General features: G+C 42.4%; 1 protein-coding gene across 19 annotated transcripts in view; it reads left to right on the top strand.

Annotated features, from left to right (window-relative positions):
* The window catches only part of ZBTB20 (zinc finger and BTB domain containing 20), a 798,165-nt gene that overhangs the window by 167,322 nt on the left and 608,995 nt on the right, over nt 1-21,848 (top strand). The window contains exon 3 of one of the 19 annotated variants that reach the window (XM_061628365.1): nt 16,259-16,391. The exons of the other annotated variants lie outside the window; for them this stretch is intronic. The gene's annotated coding sequence lies outside the window, so the exon portion shown is untranslated. The remainder of the gene's footprint in view (nt 1-16,258; nt 16,392-21,848) is intronic. 19 annotated transcript variants of the gene reach the window in all.

The raw sequence follows: 21,848 nt of genomic DNA, 5'->3' as shown, positions 1-21,848 counted from the left end.
AAGACATGTGCTGTGCTGATCTTGTTTTAGCAGGGAGGAAGCAACATTATTAAGACAGTTGATATAGTTGAGATGGTCACTTTAAATATGTCTGATTTACTAAAAAAAACTCCAAACATAATTGTGGAATAATGGCACTGACTTCTGCAAAATAGTCTCCAGTGGACCTCAGGAGTGTCTCAGTTTGCACAAGATAAAACAGTGGGAGGTGAAATATATTCTAGCAAAATTCTAGGTGTGCTCTATGTTTTTAATTGACCGTGCCCACCTTGCCTTAAATGGTTTAAACATAGCAGGCTGAAAACATGCATCCTCTTTTTTCCCACAGCTAAGAGTCATTGCTAAAGTAGCAACATATTGTAATCAGTCTGATTTTACATCAAACTGCTGTTTCAGATTCAACATTTAATGCACCCCAAAATAGAAATAGAACATAATCTCCAGTTTGAAACACAAAAGGCTGTCTGCACCATCATATGACATTGACCAATAAAAAGGCTTTGAAATTAATAAAATAAATTTGACACAGATTTCTGGATGAATAATGAGGGAAATAAAATTTTCTAGTTTAGATTCTCTGTAGAAACATTAATAACACAGGAAAGAAACAAAGTAAGAAGAACACCAACAAACATACGCAAATATAATTATATTTGGAGATGGTATGTGTTGCCACCGCTCACCATATGCTCAGAGGCACATGTTACCAAATTCTTCCAAGCTACACAGGAAGTGGATTGGACTGTGAAAGACCAACCCAAATTGTGTTTGCATTCTGACCAATTTGTAGGGCAGTCCAATATCTCAGAGAGGAGTTCAGGTCTCCTGCTCCCCTGGTGCATTCACTATAGCTGCCCAGTTCCCCTGCTTTTTTAAGTTTGATAGAAATACCTGTGGGGTATAGGTACGTTCTTAAACTGCAAGGTTTTTTGCCTATTAGTGAATAACCTATTTATTCTTCATTCATCCTGAGCTCTTTGCACAAAGTCTGTAGGTACATTAGTTTGTACTGGCTATTTATCGAGCATCCATTCGGATTTGTTTATAATGTTTCATCAAGCAACTGTTTTTCCACCACTTACCTAATCGCAAAACATCTGATTTGGAGGAAAGCAGGTTTGTTGTGCAAGAGTGCCAATTTAACTTTAATTGTGCAACCTGAATTTGCCAATAGGTGATTGAATCTCGCTAGAAAGTCTGGAAGTGCCCTGATTAGACAGAGTTGAGATGCCCTTCAGAAGCACCATTCAGTATGCACGGCATTAGCAGCTAGAAAGCTCTAAAAGCAGCAGGAAGCAGAAGCCAGAGGTCAAACCGTTAAAACAAAAAATATGTGATCCATATACATGCATGGGGTATTTTTTTACCAACTCTGTCTCATGAGAAGGATTCAAATTTCACAACCATCATTCATGACTTTCTGTACCTTGAGGCTATTATAATATGCTGTACATGGGTCATTTGATAGCATGATACAGAAGCTTCGCCTCTTGCACAATGTGACCTCCCTCATGATGATTGTGGATTGCCAAAAGCTCACATTATAACCAATGCTGCGCCATCTGCTCTTTGTATTGCCTTCTGAGCAATTCAGGGTGCTGGTTCTGATTTATAAAGGCCAAAGTGGCTTGGGTCCAAGAGAAGAACATTACCAGTTCAAAAATAAATAATATATGGACCCAGTCTAAGTGAAAGCACAGACTTCAAGCATGGAACTCTCTCTCTGAAGAACAGTGCATGTAGCTTTGAAATACATCTGACAGTATCTCTAGCTTCTATATGTGATATTTTCTATGAGATTTTGACAGTTTTATAATGCATCTTTTGTCCTCTGTTACATATCTGCCCTCTCACTCCTCCCAGTCTTTTTAATCAAGTTACACTCCCATTGACTTCAGTTCGATTCTTGCCTGAGTAGAAATTGCAGATTTTGCCCATTCAGTACTGGTTTATTAAACTCAGTGGATGATTATTCACTCAGTTATATTTTTGGTTTGGGATTTATGACAAACTTACTATGTATGTGGGGGAGAAATGGCTACAATGGGATGACTACCAGAGCATTGGCGAGAGGCTGTGAGATTACATTTGGGAGAATATACTGTGTACAAGAAAGTGACAAGCAAATTGAAATTAAAACAAAGGAATTGGAAATAGACCAGTAATCAATCTAGCCTCCTATCTCAATAAACCAGGGACATTTTTCCTTAGCAAATTCAGGGCAGATATCTCAGCAGTGCCACAACAACAAGCCTCTCCCCCTTCTATTAAATCTACATTTGGAAGGTGGATGGTGCTGACTCATAAATTAAATTGGAGTAATACATACTGTGTATATATATTTCTGTCACTTTGTCTCAAATTAAACATGAACCTTCTCCCCTGACAAGATGATAGAAAAGTTAATTGCTCGCCCTGGCTTTAAATTGGAATTTGAATTTGCAAAATGCTAAAGGTTTATGAGATCTAAATCATGAGGAGCTTAAATTACATTCCTGTGATAAAATATTAATAAATCAATTAAAACATAAGCCGAGTATAATATTACTTTTCGTAGGAACCTTGAACACAATAATTCATTAAAATGTGCAGTGGCAATTATTGTATCTTTTTAATAATAGGTTTTGGTAGTTTTTAAATGTGGCCAAGACAACACTAGATGATAACTGGTCACACAAAGGGATAGGCTGGAATTATCCCAGTATAGAACCCAGAAGACCCTTGACCACAGAGAGTGATCAATGGGGTGCATTTTTCTATTCTTGAATCCAAGCAGTTCCCCTTCTATTGTATTTTTTTCTGCCAAAGCCGATTGTTCCATTAAAGAGTTCACACATTCCCTAGCTGCAGGTGCCGCAAAATGGGTGCTCTTTTAGGAAATGCCCATTAACATCATTGGGAACATTTCCATTGGCTTCAATGGGCTTTGGATCAAGCTGACAGAATTCAGGCATTCTATAATTGCCCACATCACACTGCAGAGAGAATTATAGTACCCATGATGCCAGAAAGCCAACTGTATAACATAAGAACATAAGAACATAAGAAGAGCCTGCTGGATCAGGCCAGTGGCCCATCTAGTCCAGCATCCTGTTCTCACAGTGGCCAACCAGGTGCCTGGGGGAAGCCCGCAAGCAGGACCCGAGTGCAAGAACACTCTCCCTTCCTGAGGCTTCCGGCAACTGGTTTTCAGAAGCATGCTGCCTCTGACTAGGGTGGCACAGCACAGCCATCATGGCTAGTAGCCATTGATAGCCCTGTCCTCCATGAATTTGTCTAATCTTCTTTTAAAGCCGTCCAAGCTGGTGGCCATTACTGCATCTTGTGGGAGCAAATTCCATAGTTTAACTATGCGCTGAGTAAAGAAGTACTTCCTTTTGTCTGTCCTGAATCTTCCAACATTCAGCTTCTTTGAATGTCCACAAGTTCTAGTGTTATGAGAGAGGGAGAAGAACTTTTCTCTATCCACTTTCTCAATGCCATGCATAATTTTATACACTTCTATCATGTCTCCTCTGACCCACCTTTTCTCTAAACTAAGAAGCCCCAAATGCTGCAACCTTTCCTCGTAAGGGAGTTGCTCCATCCCCTTGATCATTCTGCTTGCCCTCTTCTGAACCTTTTCCAACTCTATAATATCCTTTTTAAGATGAGGCGACCAGAACTGTACACAGTATTCCAAATGCGGCCACACCATAGATTTATACAACGGCATTATGATATCGGCTGTTTTATTTTCAATACCTTTCCTAATTATTGCTAGCATGGAATTTGCCTTTTTCACAGCTGCCGCACACTGGGTCGACATTTTCATCGTGCTGTCCACTACAACCCCGAGGTCTCTCTCCTGGTCGGTCACCGCCAGTTCAGACCCCATGAGCGTATATGTGAAATTCAGATTTTTTGCTCCAATATGCATAATTTTACACTTGTTTATATTGAATTGCATTTGCCATTTTTCCGCCCATTCACTCAGTTTGGAGAGATCTTTTTGGAGCTCTTCGCAATCCCTTTTTGTTTTAACAACCCTGAACAATTTAGTGTCGTCAGCAAACTTGGCCACTTCACTGCTCACTCCTAATTCTAGGTCATTAATGAACAAGTTGAAAAGTACAGGTCCCAATACCGATCCTTGAGGGATTCCACTTTCTACAGCCCTCCATTGGGAGAACTGTCCGTTGATTCCTACTCTCTGCTTTCTGCTTCTTGACCAATTCCTTATCCACAAGAGGACCTCTCCTCTTATTCCATGACTGCTAAGCTTCCTCAGAAGTCTTTGGTGAGGTACCTTGTCAAACGCTTTTTGAAAGTCTAAGTACACTATGTCCACTGGATCACCTCTATCTATATGCTTGTTGATACTCTCAAAGAATTCTAATAGGTTACTGAGACAGGACTTTCCCTTGCAGAAGCCATGCTGGCTCTGCTTCAGCAAGGCTTGTTCTTCTATGTGCTTAGTTAATCTAGCTTTAATAATACTTTCTACCAGTTTTCCAGGGACAGAAGTTAAGCTAACTGGCCTGTAATTTCCGGGATCCCCTCTGGATCCCTTTTTGAAGATTGGCGTTACATTTGCCACTTTCCAGTCCTCAGGCACGGAGGAGGACCCGAGGGACAAGTTACATATTTTAGTTAGCAGATCAGCAATTTCACATTTGAGTTCTTTGAGAACTCTCGGGTGGATGCCATCCGGGCCCGGTGATTTGTCAGTTTTTATATTGTCCATTAAGCCTAGAACTTCCTCTCTCGTTACCACTATTTGTCTCAGTTCCTCAGAATCCCTTCCTGCAAATGTTAGTTCAGGTTCAGGGATCTGCCCTATATCTTCCACTGTGAAGACAGATGCAAAGAATTCATTTAGCTTCTCTGCAATCTCCTTATCGTTCTTTAGTACACCTTTGACTCCCTTATCATCCAAGGGTCCAATCGCCTCCCTAGATGGTCTCCTGCTTTGAATGTATTTATAGAATTTTTTGTTGTTGGTTTTTATGTTCTTAGCAATGTGCTCCTCAAATTCTTTTTTAGCATCCCTTATTGTCTTCTTGCATTTCTTTTGCCAGAGTTTGTGTTCTTTTTTATTTTCTTCATTCGGACAAGACTTCCATTTTCTGAAGGAAGACTTTTTGCCTCTAAGAGCTTCTTTGACTTTGCTCGTTAACCATGCTGGCATCTTCTTGGCCCTGGCGGTACCTTTTCTGATCTGCAGTATGCACTCCAGTTGAGCTTCTAATATAGTGTTTTTAAACAACTTCCAAGCATTTTTGAGTGATGTGACCCTCTGGACTTTGTTTTTCAGCTTTCTTTTTACCAATCCCCTCATTTTTGTGAAGTTTCCTCTTTTGAAGTCAAATGTGACCGTGTTGGATTTTCTTGGCAATTGGCCATTTACATGTATGTTTAATTTAATAGCACTGTGGTCACTGCTCCCAATCGGTTCCACAACACTTACATCTCGCACCAGGTCCCGGTCCCCACTGAGGATTAAGTCCAGGGTTGCCGTCCCTGTGGTCGGTTCCATGACCAACTGGTCTAGGGAATAGTCATTTAGAATATCTAGAAACTTTGCTTCTTTGTCATGACTGGAACACATATGCGGCCAGTCTATGTCTGGGTAGTTGAAGTCACCCATTACTACCACCTTTCCTAGTTTGGATGCTTCCTCAATTTCATATCTCATCTCAAGGTCTCCCTGAGCATTTTGATCAGGGGGACGATAGATCGTTCCCAGTATTAAGTCCCTCCTGGGGCATGGTATCACCACCCACAACGATTCTAGCAGATGTTATAGTAGCGGTACAGTATTTTAGAATACTCTCACCATGGCAGTGAGGCAGAATTGTGGTAAAACTCAGGGGGCAATTTCCCTGTTCTGGAAAAAATAAAATGCCACTGTGTTTGAGAAAATGAAGTGTGGATCAATATTTTTCTTCATCTCTCCCTTATACACCTTCCCCCCCTCCTTTTGTGATTGCCTTTGAAATTCAGATGTTGGCTAGTAGCAAAATCCAACACTGGCTAAATTTTCACCAGACTTTGTTTTGTTGTGAACAGATCTCACTAATCTCTAATCTCTGTACAGTCTGTTTTTGGCACTGTATAAAGAGCTCTTGAAGACACAGTAAGATAAAAAGCCACTGTTCAAAGGAGGTGTGCAAGATAGTGTGCATTTCTTTCTATGCAAATCTTACTACACAAGGAAAGTTGTCATTGTACACATTTGCACACCTTTGGTGCCTATCAAATTGAAAATTAATATCAAGTATTAAGCAGCTTGTTCATTATAGATGAGTGAAATATGCCAAACTTACTATTAGAGAGACAGAAAGTTCTTTGTTTTAGCTATATGATGGTGTACAGCAACGTCAGCAATGAGGCAACCATTCTGTAAGGCTTACATATATAATATGCTAAAAACCAGTTGTTGCCTGTTAGCTATCTATATGCCTCCTAGCCGTTGGCTGAGCTGCTGTGTTGTAATGGAATTTCCAGAGCCATCTTGATAACTGTTTGTGATCATTCCATTTGGACTTTTCCCTTTACACTCCAAACTCCAAACTAGTGCTAACTGCGTAGCTTTAGTTATGTCACACTAATATATAAAAGTTTGTATTTCAGCTGGTTTGTGGCTTCTCAGCTCTTATAAGAAGATGGATATTTAGCTTATATTCTTGTTCCACAGTCTTGGTTTTCCAGATATGGAAATTAGATGCATTCATAGCTTGATAATGTTTACAAATCAAATTCATGATTGCCCACTTGTCCCCCAAGCATGCATCCCGCATGTTTCCTCCTCTGAATTAAGTTTTGCAGCATCCTATGAGACGGGCATGTAATGATGTGGATATTAGTGCCATATGAAGAGAAGTGAGTTTGTGAATTGTTTCTGCGTGTGCTCCTGAATTTATTTTGGACAGTTATTTATTTAAAAACATAATATCCCAGGCTCAAAGAGCTTCCACATTGGTGTACAATAAGATAAAATTTAAAATAATTGCAAATAGAACATGATTAAAACAGATAATAGAACATGATTAAAACAGATGAAACAGTAAAACAACAGAATTGGGCAAACCGTTCCATAAAATAGAAGCAATTGGAGCTAAAGGATAAGATATTTTAAAAAATGGACTGCCTTCAAGTCGTTCCTGACTTATGGCGATCCTATGAATAGGGTTTTCATGGTAAGCGGTATTCAGAGGAGGTTTACCATTGCCTTGAGCTTCATGGCTGTGTGGGGATTTGAACCCTGGTCTCCCAGGTCATAGTCCAACACTCTAACCACTACATCAATGAATAGAAGTAGTTAGACAGAACATCATGGCGGCGTAGGCGGACGTCTTTTTCGGAGCTCCGCAGTGACCACCTATTTACCACCTATTCAACATGTTTCTGGGGGCTCACATGAATGGGCAGAGCAGAACAGTCGTCACCCCCCTTTGTAAACTGAGACGGTTACCCTCCTACCTTGCTCCGGAGGGTGATATCGCAGCAGGAGCGGTGGCAGCAGAGGGGCGCCGTGGAGAATGCCGTGGAGGGCGCCGCAAGAGAACGTCCGGGGAGTGGCGCGGAGACCGGTGCAGAGAGCGGCCGGAGAGCGGAGAGCGGCCTGTGGCGGCGGCTGGCCCAAACTTGAGCCCGAGCCTAGCCCAGGACGCCCAGACCCGAGTCTGGCTCAAGCCACCGGCGTTCTCCGGCCTGACGCTGCGATTGCGTGGGCCGCTGCCGGGACGGCGTTTTCCTGGCGGCCTCAGGGCGCTTCTGCCTGGATGTGGATGCTGGCTGGTTGGCTGGCTGAGATCATAGGGCGGCGGGCCGGGGCGTTGCCTACACGGTCTGCTCTGTCCCTCAGTGGTGTGTATGGGAGGGAGAAGAAGATAGACCACGGTACCATCGACGCGAAGCGACGTGGCCCGCCATTCGCCAGCCGCTCCAGTGGTTCCAGAAGACCAGGCATATGAGAGGAGGAGGACGAGGTGATACTTCGTCCCTACTGAGGAGAGGGAGCTGTCGGACGTGTCGGGAGAGTGGCGAGGGTCAAGAACTGCTGCAAACGAGCTGACTTGTCAGCAAAGAAAATCTACTCATATCACCAAGGGCTGGTTAGCTGCAGACTGGCTTTGGGTTGTTCTGCTGGCTGATTGTGAGTGTGTATGTTGTGAGTGTTTGTGTGGTGCATGGTGTATGTTGTAAGTGTGTGTGGTGACGTTTTACTATGTGCCTGGGAGAGAGGAATCATAGTCAGGAGGAATTTGCGGGGGCCCCAATACGCATAGTGATGGGAAAAGGGAGATATCACGCTGTGTGGAAGACAGGCCAGGTGAGGGGAATGCGGCCCAGACAATTGACGGCTGTCCCGTGTTCCGGTCCTCTACACACCCACAGGTATGTGGGATGTCCTGTCAGCCGGCTCTCTGATCTCCGGATGCTGCTTTTTAATGCCAGATCGGTACATAATAAGACCGCCCTCATCCATGATCTAATTGTGGATGAGGCAGCCGATCTGGCATGCATAACTGAGACCTGGGTGGGGGAGCAGGGAGGAGTTGGTCTCTCCCAGCTATGCCCACCAGGATACTCAGTGCAGCATCACGGTAGATCTGATCAACCAGAATGATCAAGGGGATGGAGCGACTCCCTTACGAGGAAAGGTTGCAGCATTTGGGGCTTTTTAGTTTAGAGAAAAGGCGGGTCAGAGGAGACATGATAGAAGTGTATAAAATTATGCATGGCATTGAGAAAGTGGATAGAGAAAAGTTCTTCTCCCTCTCTCATAATACTAGAACTCGTGGACATTCAAAGAAGCTGAATGTTGGAAGATTCAGGACAGACAAAAGGAAGTACTTCTTTACTCAGCGCATAGTTAAACTATGGAATTTGCTCCCACAAGATGCAGTAATGGCCACCAGCTTGGACGGCTTTAAAAGAAGATTAGACAAATTCATGGAGGACAGGGCTATCAATGGCTACTAGCCGTGATGGCTGTGCTGTGCCACCCTAGTCAGAGGCAGCATGCTTCTGAAAACCAGTTGCCGGAAGCCTCAGGAAGGGAGAGTGTTCTTGCACTCGGGTCCTGCTTGCGGGCTTCCCCCAGGCACCTGGTTGGCCACTGTGAGAACAGGATGCTGGACTAGATGGGCCACTGGCCTGATCCAGCAGGCTCTTCTTATGTTCTTATGAGGGCCAGGGAGGGGGGTTTGCTGTGGTCTATAAGAGTTCCATCCCCCTCTTCAAGCACCATGTTCATGTAACTACGGGCCTTGAGTGTTTGTACCTTGAGTTGGGCCAGAGGGACAGATTGGGGATTCTGTTAGTGTACCGCCTACCCCGCTGCCTAACAGACTCCCTGACTGAGCTGTCGGAGGTGGTCTCGGAGGTTCTGTTGAGATCCCCTAGACTACTGGTACTGGGGGATGTCAACATTCATGCCGAGGCCATCCTATCTGGGGCGGCTCAGGACTTCATGGCCTCCATGACGACCATGGGGCTGTCCCAATATGCCACCAGCCCAGCTCATGTAGCAGGTCACACTCTGGACCTGATTTTTGCTACGGGACATGATTATAGTGATCTGAGTATAGGGAGCCTTACATCAGCTCCTCTGTCATGGACAGATCACTGCTTGTTGAGGTTTAGACTCACAATGACTTTTCCCCTCTGCAAGGGTGGGGGACCGATTAAGATGGTCCGCCCACGGAGACTGCTGGATCCTGAAGGCTTTCAGAAAGCTCTGGGGAGTTTTCCGGCTCATAAGGCTGGCGCTCATGTCGACACCCTGGTCGATCTGTGGAATGTGGAAATGACCCGGGCAGCTGACATGATCACTCCTGTGCGCCCTTTCCTTTGTAGAGCTCATACAGCTCCATGGTATACTCCGGAGCTGAGGGCAATGAAACAATATAGGAGACGGCTTGAGTGCAGATGGAGACGGACTCCTGACGATGAGACGGTTTTATAAGATGGTGAGTGCTTATAATAAGACATATTTTGGGGCGGTGCAGGCAGCAAAGAAGCAACATATCACTGCCTCTATTCAATCCTCTATTTCCCGCCAGGTGGAGCTGTTTCGAACTGTCAGAGGGCTCTTACACTCTGGCCCTAAAGACATGATGGAATCTTCGAAAGCCCGATGGGACGAATTTGCCAAGCACTTCCAGAATAAAATCTCTTGCATTCGTCAGGACTTAGACTCCAATGTTATAGCAGTGGAATCAAATGAGGTCTCCGGAGCACAGTCTGGTCATATTTTGTTGGATGAGTTTCAATTGGTGCAGCTTGAGGACGTTGACAAGGTGCTTGGACAGGTGCGTGCAACCACCTCTGTGTTAGACCCTTGCCCCTCTTGGCTAATAAAAGCTAGCAGGGATGGCACTGCCGGTTGGGCCAGGGAAGTGATTAATGCCTCACTATGTGAGCGAGTGGTCCCGCACTGCCTTAAGGCGGCGGTGGTGAGACCGCTCTTGAAGAAATCCTCCCTGGACCCAGATAATTTGAATAACTATAGGCCGGTAGCAAATGTGCCATTCCTGGGCAAGGTTCTGGAAAGGGTGGTTGCATCCCAGCTCCAGGCTCTCTTGGATGAAACCGATTATCTGGATCCATTTCAATCGGGTTTCAGGCCCGGTTTTGGTACTGAGACAGCCTTGGTCGCCTTGTATGATGACCTCTGTCGGGAGAAAGACAGAGGGAGTGTAACTCTGTTGATTCTCCTTGATCTCTCAGCGGCTTTTGATACCATCGACCATGGTATCCTCCTGGGGAGGCTTGCGGATTTGGGAGTTGGAGGTACTGCTTGGCAGTAGTTCCGCTCCTATCTGGCAGCTCGTCTCCACAAAGTAGTGCTTGGGGAGCACTACTCGATACCCTGGGTGCTCCAATATGGAGTCCCGCAGGGATCAGTTCTGTCCCCCATGCTCTTTAACATCTATATGAAGCCGCTGGGTGCTGTCATCAGGAGTTTTGGAGTGCATTCTCACCAGTATGCTGATGATATGCAACTCTACTTCTCCTTTTCATCTTCTTCAGGTGAGGCTGTCAAGGTCCTAAACCGATGCTTGGCCGCGATAATGGACTGGATGAGAGCGAACAAACTGAAGCTCAATCCAGACAAGACTGAGATGCTGTTAGTAAATGGATTCCCTGACCAGATGGATGTTCTACCTGTTCTGGATGAGGTTACACTCCCCCTGAAGGAGCAGGTGCGCAGCTTGGGAGTCCTTCTGGACCCGTCCTTGTCACTTGAGGCACAGGTGGCCTCGGTGGCACGGAGTGCTTTTTACCAACTTAGGCTGGTAGCCCAGCTACGCCCGTATCTGGACAGGGAACATCTTGCTTCAGTTGTCCACGCTCTGGTAACCTCAAGATTGGACTACTGCAACGCACTTTACATGGGGCTGCCCTTGAAGACGACTCGGAAACTGCAGCTTGTGCAGAATGCAGCAGCCAGATTAATAACCGGGACCAAACGGTCGGAACATGTGACATCGATTCTGGCCCACTTGCACTGGCTGCCTATATGTTTCCGGGCCCGATTCAAGGTGCTGGTTTTAACCTATAAAGCCTTACACGGCACGGGCCCACAATACCTGATGGAGCGTCTCTCATGATATGAACCTACCCGTACACTACGCTCAACATCGAAGGCCCTCCTCCGGGTGCCTACTCAGAAAGACGCCTGGAAGGCGACTACAAGAAAGAGGGCCTTCTCGGTAGTGGCCCGCGAACTATGGAACACCCTTCCTGACGAGGTTCGCCTGGCGCCTACTTTACTATCTTTTCGGCGCCAGGTGAAAACCTTCCTCTTTGCCCAGGCATTTTAATATTTTAATATTTTAATCCTTTATTATTTTTGTATTTGTATTAATGTTGTAAATGATAGCTCGGAAAACATAGCTATATGTTTTATCTTTTTTTGAATCTATTTTGATTTGTATTTAATATGGGTTATTATGTTATTTTGTCCTTGTAGTATGTCTAAATTGCTGTCTTGATGATTAGGTGGTTTTTAAAATTGATTGTATATTTTATATTTGATGTACACTGCCCAGAGAGCCTCGCTATGGGCGGTATAGAAATAAAATAAAATAAATAAATAAAATAAATAAAATCACACTGGCTCTCAAGATTTAAAAGACCTGGGCAATTAAAAATGTCTTTGCTTGGAACGGAAAAATCGTAAGTCTCAGTGTCAGGTGAGCCTCAAAAGGGAAAACATTCCAAAGATACCACAATGGATAAGGGCCTCTCTCTGTTTCTGTTCACCTAATCTCTGGTGGTGAGGACACCATTGAACAGACTCCAGAGATGAATGCATCAATGGATAACAGCAACCATTGATCACTTGGCTATCAGCATGGGTTATGAATTTAATCCAGAGCCATTGTACACAAAATCTACTCATATTCTCCAGTGAAAGGAAATGCTCTGTATGCACCCACGGCTTCCTTATAGAGCATACTGAGTGGTATTCTATTTGAATAAGAGCAAGGGATGGTCCCCTATCTGTATGGAGCTCCACTGAAACTTTATAACGGGGTGGGGAATCTGATCTGGGTGGGGGGCCAGTTGCACTTATCTGGTGGGTCAGATTTGACAAGTGGATTGGGCCCTGTCAAATACTGGATGTCGCAATGATGTCAGGTGATGATAATCAGAAATTCAAAGCATCGTACAGGGCTTGCAAAGAGTCCTGTGCGATGATTTGAAGTGCCACTGATCAGCAGACTTGAAGTCACCATCTATCAGCTGATAGGTGGTAACTCTAAGCCTTCTTTCTGCCGGGATCAGTTGTGTGGGCAACTTGGTCATGCAGCTGATACAATAGGCTTTAAGTCAATGCCTAGCAGCTGATGGGTGGTGACTTCCAGCTTGCTTTCTGCAGAGATCAGCTGTGGGATAGAGTTTCTCACTGGGAACTCAGTCACACAGTCAATCCAATCACATCTCTTCCTTTCCCATACCTAACATCACATGTGATATATAACAAATTATGATATATGACAAAGTTTAGAACCATTGGCTCATGTTCTGTTCTAGTATCAGTTTCCAATATTAACCTAGACCCCAGTTCCCTTTTCTAACTCCCCATTAGTTGTGCTTTTTTAAACACTCAACTATTGAAAAATATATGTATGATTTGAATTGTATTGCCATTGGTATCTTTAGCAATGTACTGTATTTCATTATTTATGTTGTGTAGTGGATTAATTTAAAGCAGCAATTATGTCATTAATTTAACATATGAGATTTCCCAAATTTATTGTTTCTATGGTGTCATAAACTTAGCAGTGTTGAGGTAGTACTGCTGAAACAATACGCTTTGTACTTCATATTTCTATTGATTTGCTCCTTTGACACTAGTGCTTGAGCAGCTATATAGTCCATTATATACCAGCAGCTGCAGAAAACTCAAGCATGATCTCCGTGCTTGAATAAGTTATTTATTCTAGAATGAGAACGTGGACATTTTGTGTTTTTGTGCATGTGTTAATTTTATGCTTAAATTAGTTAAAAGAAATTAGTTAAAATAAGAGAGATTGAGAAGAGCCTTCCCATTTTTCATAGGTGGATGAGGGATCACTGCAATTGGGAGAAAGAGCTAAGTATTCTATATTGACCTTGTACACCAGTATCTTTTTCCTGGTTTTAATGGGAAGCAAACTTATTTCATACCTCTGCCTCAGGAAGCTTCCTCTCTACTTGGACAAGAGCTATTGTAAGAATTTCCATGCCTTTTGAGGGCACAGAAGTTCTTCCAGACTATGGTAAACAGGATTTGGCTTGCATGCTTCCATAATCAGGCTTACATGCAATGAAACAGAGATTGCTGTATTGCTGTGCCAGGCTTCTAGCTATACCAACTGTTAAATAATAAACAGGCCCTGGTTGTTGGCAGCCTCTTTCCCCATCCTGACAACATGGAATACCCACTTTCTGGGTTTACCTGCCTGTATGTGTTTTGAAACACCAAACTCTGTGTGTGGAGGTTGAAGTGGCGCAGAGGCATCAGTCTCCGTCTAATCTGCTTAGTTTATTATTCTCTCAGGACCTCGGGTGATACAGCAAACATGCAGTGCCTTGGCAGCACTAACAATGGCTGTGCTGTCATTGTAGATAATATTACAGACTTTTGCCTAATGCCTACGATAATTGTTTTTCCTCTCCTCATTTTCCCCTTCTTTCTTGTTCAGGGATTTTTGTTGTTCTGTTTGTTTCTTTGTCAGGTTGTTCCTTAATTAGCTCTGTTGTTGTTTTTTCTTCTATTTTCCCTATGAATTAAAAATAATAATTTTAAAAGAGGTTTAGCTTGCTTGTTGCCTATTGGTGAAATTAGTTTGCTGTTGTGTTGTATTCGGAGGCTTTATTGTGGCTTAATGTGCTGTTGCTTCATTGATAATGCTAGCGGGTTATGAATGGGATATGGAAGGAGAGGAGAATTGGGGTGAAGGGAATTGTGTCATATGTATTCTTTCCTTCCAAGTAGTAGGTTGTTTAAGGGATTGTGTGTGGTTGGTACAAAATGTGACAACCCACCCACCACCATCTTTACTTTTCCGTAGCGAAATTGTTTAGTGTCAGAAAATTAAAAACCTCCTCCACGAGAATTGCTTTCAGTGCAAAAGTTAGTTCCCCCCACAATATGCTGTCAGTTTTCCTGACCCTACATCCATGCACTGATGTGAATGATTATAAGGTGTGGCTTTGATGACAGTAAACATTGAACGACAACAACCAAAATTAAAATTAATAAATACAGTCTTCCCTGTTTTATTGAAATGAGATTACTACATTCATAGGAGTTGCACTGAAAAGCATTGAAGAGAACATGGATTGTTTTGGATGCCAGTACATTCCTTGAGGGTTCTCCAGTTTCCTTAAAGGCATCCTTAATAAATTAAGGTTTCCTTTAGCAGGGTAATCTTGTGTGCTACAATCAAATGGAGTTGTCGTTCTAAAATCAGTGTCCTTTTTAAATGGAAGGAAATGAGGTTCACCAATTTTAGAAACTGAGTAATGCACACCTTATTGTGTTAAGCCATATGGACAGTCCTGAAGAATGGTGGGGGAGGGAAAGGGAATCTTAATTTATCTACTTCAAAGTTGGATCAAATATTGTAGTTCTGATTCCCTTAACAAAATACACACTATTCAACACAACCTGGCAGAGATGCATACATACAACATAATCCAGTTTAGGGAGCAAACGGTGGATCACTTTAGCCTTCTCTGTACCAAACTGCTCCCCTTTTGTACAGATTCCCCTTCCTTGGTTTGGCATTAATTTAAGACTGTTCTTAAGTCCAAATTAAATAGTGAAACTACATGCATTCCTAAATTCACATCAAATATTGTACAAAAGGGAATGATCTTATGTACCCTGACCTCTAAACCCCCGTCACATTGTGTGTGTATCTGCTGGCTCTGCTCACCAGGCTGTTTTTCTGTACATCCTTAGGGCATATGTGTTTTTGCAGGTGATATCACATATCTTGAAAGTCTGTGTCTACTGGATAATAAAGCAGTGGATACTGTCCAGTTTGCTGGATAACAGAGCTTTCAGTGGTGACAGTGATGTGTAGAGCTGCATTTTCCTCCTTGCTGGACTTGGGGACTATGTTCTGTTAATATAACCTCTCATTTAGACATTAATGGTTTCAGGTTTGTTGTAGGGGTGTGCACAAATGGTCTGTCAAAACTCTTCCCTCTATGGGCATAGAAAAAGGGGGGGAGGGGACCATTTTGCTACATTTCTCCATCGGGTTTGGAAACCTCCCAGCATTTTCTTGGAGTTGGGCTCACCATTTGCAGTGGTGGTAGCACAGCTTCTTTCTTTTTTCCTAAGGTTTTTGTCCCCCTGTTGCTTCTCCTTTTGCAAGGGGCGGCAGCAGCAGTTGCATTGGCAGCCTGGTCACTATTTTGCATCCTCCACAATCCCTTGGCTCTAGCATAGTTTCAGGAGATTGGGGAGGGGGCAGGAGGAAGTGGCAGCTGATACCAAGAAATGGGGGAGAATATTTGGACAAAATATTCTGCAAAGTGGCCTGGTGATGAGAGGGAGAAAAAGAGAAGTTTCAGAAGTTTTCTCAAAAAAAGATTTGAGAAATGTTGACTCAGTTCTAGAGTTTGTAGTTTTTTACTCCAATAAGCGCATTAAATAACGTTGTTTCCAAATGGTCCTAAATGAGAAGTCACAAAGGGTTTAAAATAAGTTATTTCTAGTTTTCATTACTTGCATATCATTCTGTATGTTTCCAAATTTCAGCATTATGAAGTTCTGGACTGGAGTCCTGTCCTCTCAAAAACAGCAAAATTGATTTCACTCAGTCCTTGGATTCATACATCGGGATTGATTTGGTGCCGGAAGATAATGATCAAACAGAATAGGACAGCTACAGGTATTTAAGGAGAGACAGTACTCTCAAGAGTTTAATGTGAGGCTTTGTTGTAGAAGCTAAACATTGTATTTCATGAGGCTAAAAAAATGAACAATGGAAAAGGAAGATGCCTTCTCTCTAAAGAATGTGTAAAATGCGTATTTTAATCTAACAGAAAGAGGCTTTCCTTTTCACTGACACAGTCTTTATGTTGTCTATAGAGCGTTTGGGGTCTGTACAGATGAGTGGCATTTGCCTGCAACAGTAACAGCCATATAACTTTCCCAATATTTAGATATATTTTGTACCATCATACAAATGTATAAAAAGAATAAAGAATATCAGAAACAAAAAATAATATCACTCTGACTTTATTCTCCCAAATATCCTAGCCCAGTTACTGTTCTAGCACCATGATATTTTCTTCTGACAATGTGTGGGAAAATAATTTTGCTGCTGGGTTGGGGGAGACTTAACATCCTTGTTTTTCAAGTTAGTAGGGAAATATGCTTTAGCTCTTGGGAAATATAGTATAAAGCAGCCTTTTTTAAAAAAATCACAAAAGGAAAGGAGAAAAATGAAGGAGCAAATATTATCTTAATACTTACAACTCTTTGGTGGGTATAGGTGTCTCTCCAACTGATACCGGTTAGCACCTTTGCTGCTGCTGTGTGTTCTATTTGCTGCTATTTCTCAACATTCTTCAAAGGCATCCCTAAGTGAAGCTTATTGCAGTAGTCCAGTTCAGAAGTCCTTTGTGTCACGGTGACCAAGCTTTCCTCCAAGCCAGGGTTTGCCAGCCTTTTTAGACCAGAGGGCACATTTCAAGTTTTGAGAGGGTGCTGGGGTCACCAGTCACAAAATGGCTGCCATGGGGACATGGTATAACACAAAATGGCAGCCATGAGGTGTGTTGCATAATGCAAAATTAGAGAGTAAGCATGGTGAAGCTTCCACACTAGAAAACGGTTGACCACTTGAATTTCTCCCTCTCATACACGAACCCTGTTTTTCCCCAATGTTACCCCCATACCAAAGCCCAGGCTGCCATCCTGCACCCACCTCCTGGAAGTAAGCCTCATTAAACACAAATAAACTTCTGAGTTGACTTATATACCATTGTACTGTAAGATAACTATACAGGGAATTTTTAATGAATCCCTTATCTTTAGCTCCTGCACAGCAGGAGGCATGCAAGAGCAACTAGCCTGGCTCATTTCACATAAATAGCTTAGAAGGGTATCTGCACAGTTTGCTCCATTACTTTCTTTACAGGAGGGCTAAAGACTTACCTTTTTAAAAATAAAAATAAAAATGAAAGTTCAGATTCTTGGCTACTTGCTGAGGGCACCACTGAAGATCTTTGTAGGCATCATGGTACCTGCAAGCAACAGGTTGGTGACCCCTGCCCCAAGAGATGGCACAACTGGTGCACCAAGTGAAGTTGGAAAAAGAAATATGTGGACATTTTTCTCCATGTCTCAAAAATACCAGCTCAGGGTGTATGTGCAGGAGATTTGTGATAGACTAAAGAAAGTCCACATAATTTATGGAATATTCTGCTACAGGATATAGTGACGGCATCTAGTTTAGATAGCTTTAAAAGAGGATGATGGAGAGTCATTCTGTCAAAGGCTATTAGTAGGCTCCATGTTCAAAGACAGTATGCCACTAGTAAATGCTCATTGCTGGACAGCAATAGCAGGAGAGGGCTATTGCCTTCATGCCCTGCTTATAGGCTTCCTAGAGGCATCTGGCCAGTGTGAGAAACACAATGTTGAACTAAGTGGACATTCTGTCTGATCCAGCAGGATTCTTCCAATATTCTTATGGACTATCTCCCTCACTCAGGGACACAGACAACACTGAGGAAAATATGCATGGTTGCTGTGTGAGAATTGGCTGTTTTGGGTTTGGAACTGGGGGCTATGCATAGAGCATCTGAAATTCACCACCACCTCCAAATTAAGGGATATTTATTTTATATTCTCTGCTGTGGCTACGGTCTTGGATTTCACAGCCCCTGTATAGAATCAGTAGTTGGAATGGAGGGGGGCGGCGGAGAGATGTAGAGGGTGGTTGCTGTTTATTGAATGGGGATGCCAATTTTGTGTTTTTGCAGATTCATTATTTCAGACAATGTCAATTGAGATTTATCAGAAATTCCTAAGTGCCTCAAATGACATGCACACACAGTAGGCTGAGTTTGATAGCAGGCTCTCTAGAATGTTTGTATGTGGGTTTTTAGTTGAGGAATTAAACTGGATTGTGTTGCAGCCTTATTTAGGGTTCCTTATATCTTCAACACAAGCAAAATTCAGAAACTCAGTTTTCCACAGTCCAAAATTCAAGAGTTTAAATGCAACACAAGTAATGAGATTTTGATGTTTGCTTTTGATTTAATATGAAGAAACTGTAAAAAATAAGCCCTTGTAAAGACTGGAAGTTCAGTAAACTTTTAATCATGTGTGTTCACTGAAATAGTATTAAAATATTGTTAAAAGGATATTGATCTGGATAGGATTTTCCCCAATGTAATCCATGGGAAGGTCTGCGGAATTCTAAGCAAAAGCTTCAAAAAATCTGATATCAGAACAAGTCCCCTATCATCTGCTCCTCTTAGTAATGATTGTTGTGCCTTCAACCACTAAAAAGCACAGCTATGAACTTGATTAGTTACTTCTGTTTTGCATAATTATGCTTACAACAGTGTCATGCAGTTTTGGGATGTTGTCATAGACTAATGTACTATGCACTGCTTGAAGTACTTCCCAAATAACTTTAAAAAAAATTCTAAGATTATATAAAAATCTTGCAATATTCTGGTGTGATGCTGGGACAATATGACCATTTGTTGTAAATTATTTGTTAAATAAAATAATTGTATCTTCCTGACAAAAAGAGAAAACCAAAACTGGGCCGTGTATAAAAAACGAATGATGATATATAAGAATGACCTACTTAAAAATAATTCAGAACAGAGCTTTAATGAAACTGAATTTACTGATGATGATTTCTGAGAACTGAGGGTTACAGCTTAACATCTTGCTCTTTGGGGGAACCTCTGGGATGTTCTTGAGTTTGTGGGTTAGCTCTTGGGTGGGTTTCTGCTTATTCCTGGCAGAAATGTCAGAGCATGGTGCTGAGCAACTTTCTGTTCTACCTCTGGAACCTTATCTGTGACAACTCATAGGAATCTATCCTCTGAGTGCAAGAGCAGATGAAGGTATTGTATTTAAGTGTTACGGTTATAGAGAAAACACTTCTTAATCAAAACCAGGCCCTGCAATGCTTGCCCATTGTGAGGAACTGAGTGTGAGGAAGCTGACACTTGATTCAGATAGGATGCCAACAATTATGGCTGGCAGCCTCTGTTACAAAATAGAACTTTCTTAAGCGAGCTTCTCGTCACCAGTAACTTGGGTTCACAGATTGCTGCTCAACTTGTGGCAGCAGCCAAAGATACATCCTGTTCATACTACTGAGAGAAGGCTACACCCCTCTGTTCAGAAGATGACCAAGCAATATTCTGAACAATATTATTAGCAATTGTTATTCTTGAGCAAGAAAATCCCACATGAATTGTTGAGAGTGAAGTAAGTATCCATATTTGCCTTGGAAATTATGAACATTGGAAGATAATGAACATTAACTTTAATTACTATTTTTATTCAGAGCTTTACTGTTTGATAATAATTTCAAGCATAACAATGATGGTAGTGATGTCACATGAACCAAATTTAAAATAAGTGTTGTAATGGCAGGAGAGGAGTTTCAAGCCTTTTGATAAAGAGTTTGCTCTTTTTAAAAGTGCATACTCATCCTGTGTCACACTTACCATGGCCAAAGAGAGACGATGAACTTACCATGTGGCATGTAAATAAGTGATAAGGTAACCATGGTTTTGTTTGGCTGGCTGTACTAATGAAAATGAGGTGTGGTTTTCTTTTCTGCCGCTCATTAAGAATGCACAGTAAACTTTAGGGGTCTTATGAAGTAGTAAGACTTCTCTACATTTACAATTTACCTATCAAATGGTTTGAAAGTACCCAAAGAAAGTAATTAAATTGGGGTGGGGTGTGCACAAAAAAATACTCACAATCTGCCTCACCGAGTCTATTTGGCATCTGGTCACTGCAAACATATTCAGGGATAAACAGTCTGAGTCTGTTTGCTGCCCCTGCCATCAACGGTTTGACATGTGGTATAAGGCCAGAGATACAGGATCCTTCCTGAATTTAGGTATGATGACCAGCTATGTTACAAGTCTCTGGGATCAAACACCTGCCCAAGATGTCATAAAACAGGTTTGTCAGACAGGAAATTCAAATGCTGCTAAACAGTTTATAAAAATGACCTACGAAACCATCCATGCCACTTTTCCTCCAGGTTTTTAGATTTAAACAGAGTTTGGAAGATTATTTTTAAAAAGTAATTATTTTTTAATCCATAAGATTTAACAGAATGGCATAACAGAATCTGACATCCATCCCCCACCCCAACAGTGGTGATACCCCAACACACCAATACTTTTCCATTTGAAATCACATTTTTACACCAGGGGCCCCGCAAAGTAATCCAGGGGGGGCTGTGAACAGTAAAGAAATGAATTATTTATTAATTATTTAAAAAAGTCTTCACTCCTTCTACACTGTCTGCTTTCCACTGCCGCTGCAGTTGACACCTCCCCCTTGCTCCAAACGAGAGGGGAGGCCTTTTGCTGAAGCACCAGAGCTTCTTTCAGGTGCACTAAGGGCAGGCATCTGCCTATAAAATACGTGGCAGATGCCAAAGGAGGCTGAGGGTGGAGCTACCAGGAAGAAGAGGAGATTACTATCACTGATTCCTGTCTCCTTGCACTGCCGCTACTGGCAATGGCCTTACTTAGAATGAGAGGAGAGGGCTTTTTGTGAAGCAAAAAGAAGCAAGCCTGCAAAGAAAGGCTGGTTTCTCCCTTCCTTCCTGGCAGCCAGCCTGCCTCCCTGGGGGAAGGCGGTCACAAAAAATTTTCAGATTATAAAGGGGGTCCTGTGCTCATAAAGGTTGGGAACCACTATCTTAAATTATTGCTATTTCTCTCTCCAGTTTTGGCCCAATTCTGCTTTCCATATAATATGATATGCATATAGATTAAACAAGTAGGGTGATAAAATACACCCGTCTCTCATGATGGGGAATCAATTGGTTTCTCCATATTCTGTCGCTACAGTAGCCTCTTGCCAGAGTATAGGTTGTGTTTCAGAACCATCAGATGCTGTGGCACCCCCATTTTTTTAAAGCATTCCATAGTTTTTCGTGATCTACACAATCAATGACTTTGCTGTGATCTATAAAGCACAAGGTGATTTTCTTCTGAAATTCTTTGGCCTGTTCCATTATCCAACACACAAAGCCTTGACAAACAGCAACAAAAATACTCTGAGCATGAGCATTTTCACATTTTAAATTTTTACTTATCATTGTTTTTGCTTATTTACT

Source organism: Rhineura floridana, chromosome 5 (genome assembly GCF_030035675.1).
Source record: "Rhineura floridana isolate rRhiFlo1 chromosome 5, rRhiFlo1.hap2, whole genome shotgun sequence".
Taxonomy (NCBI): Eukaryota; Metazoa; Chordata; class Lepidosauria; order Squamata; family Rhineuridae; genus Rhineura; species Rhineura floridana.
This window is presented reverse-complemented; position numbering and strand designations above follow the sequence as displayed.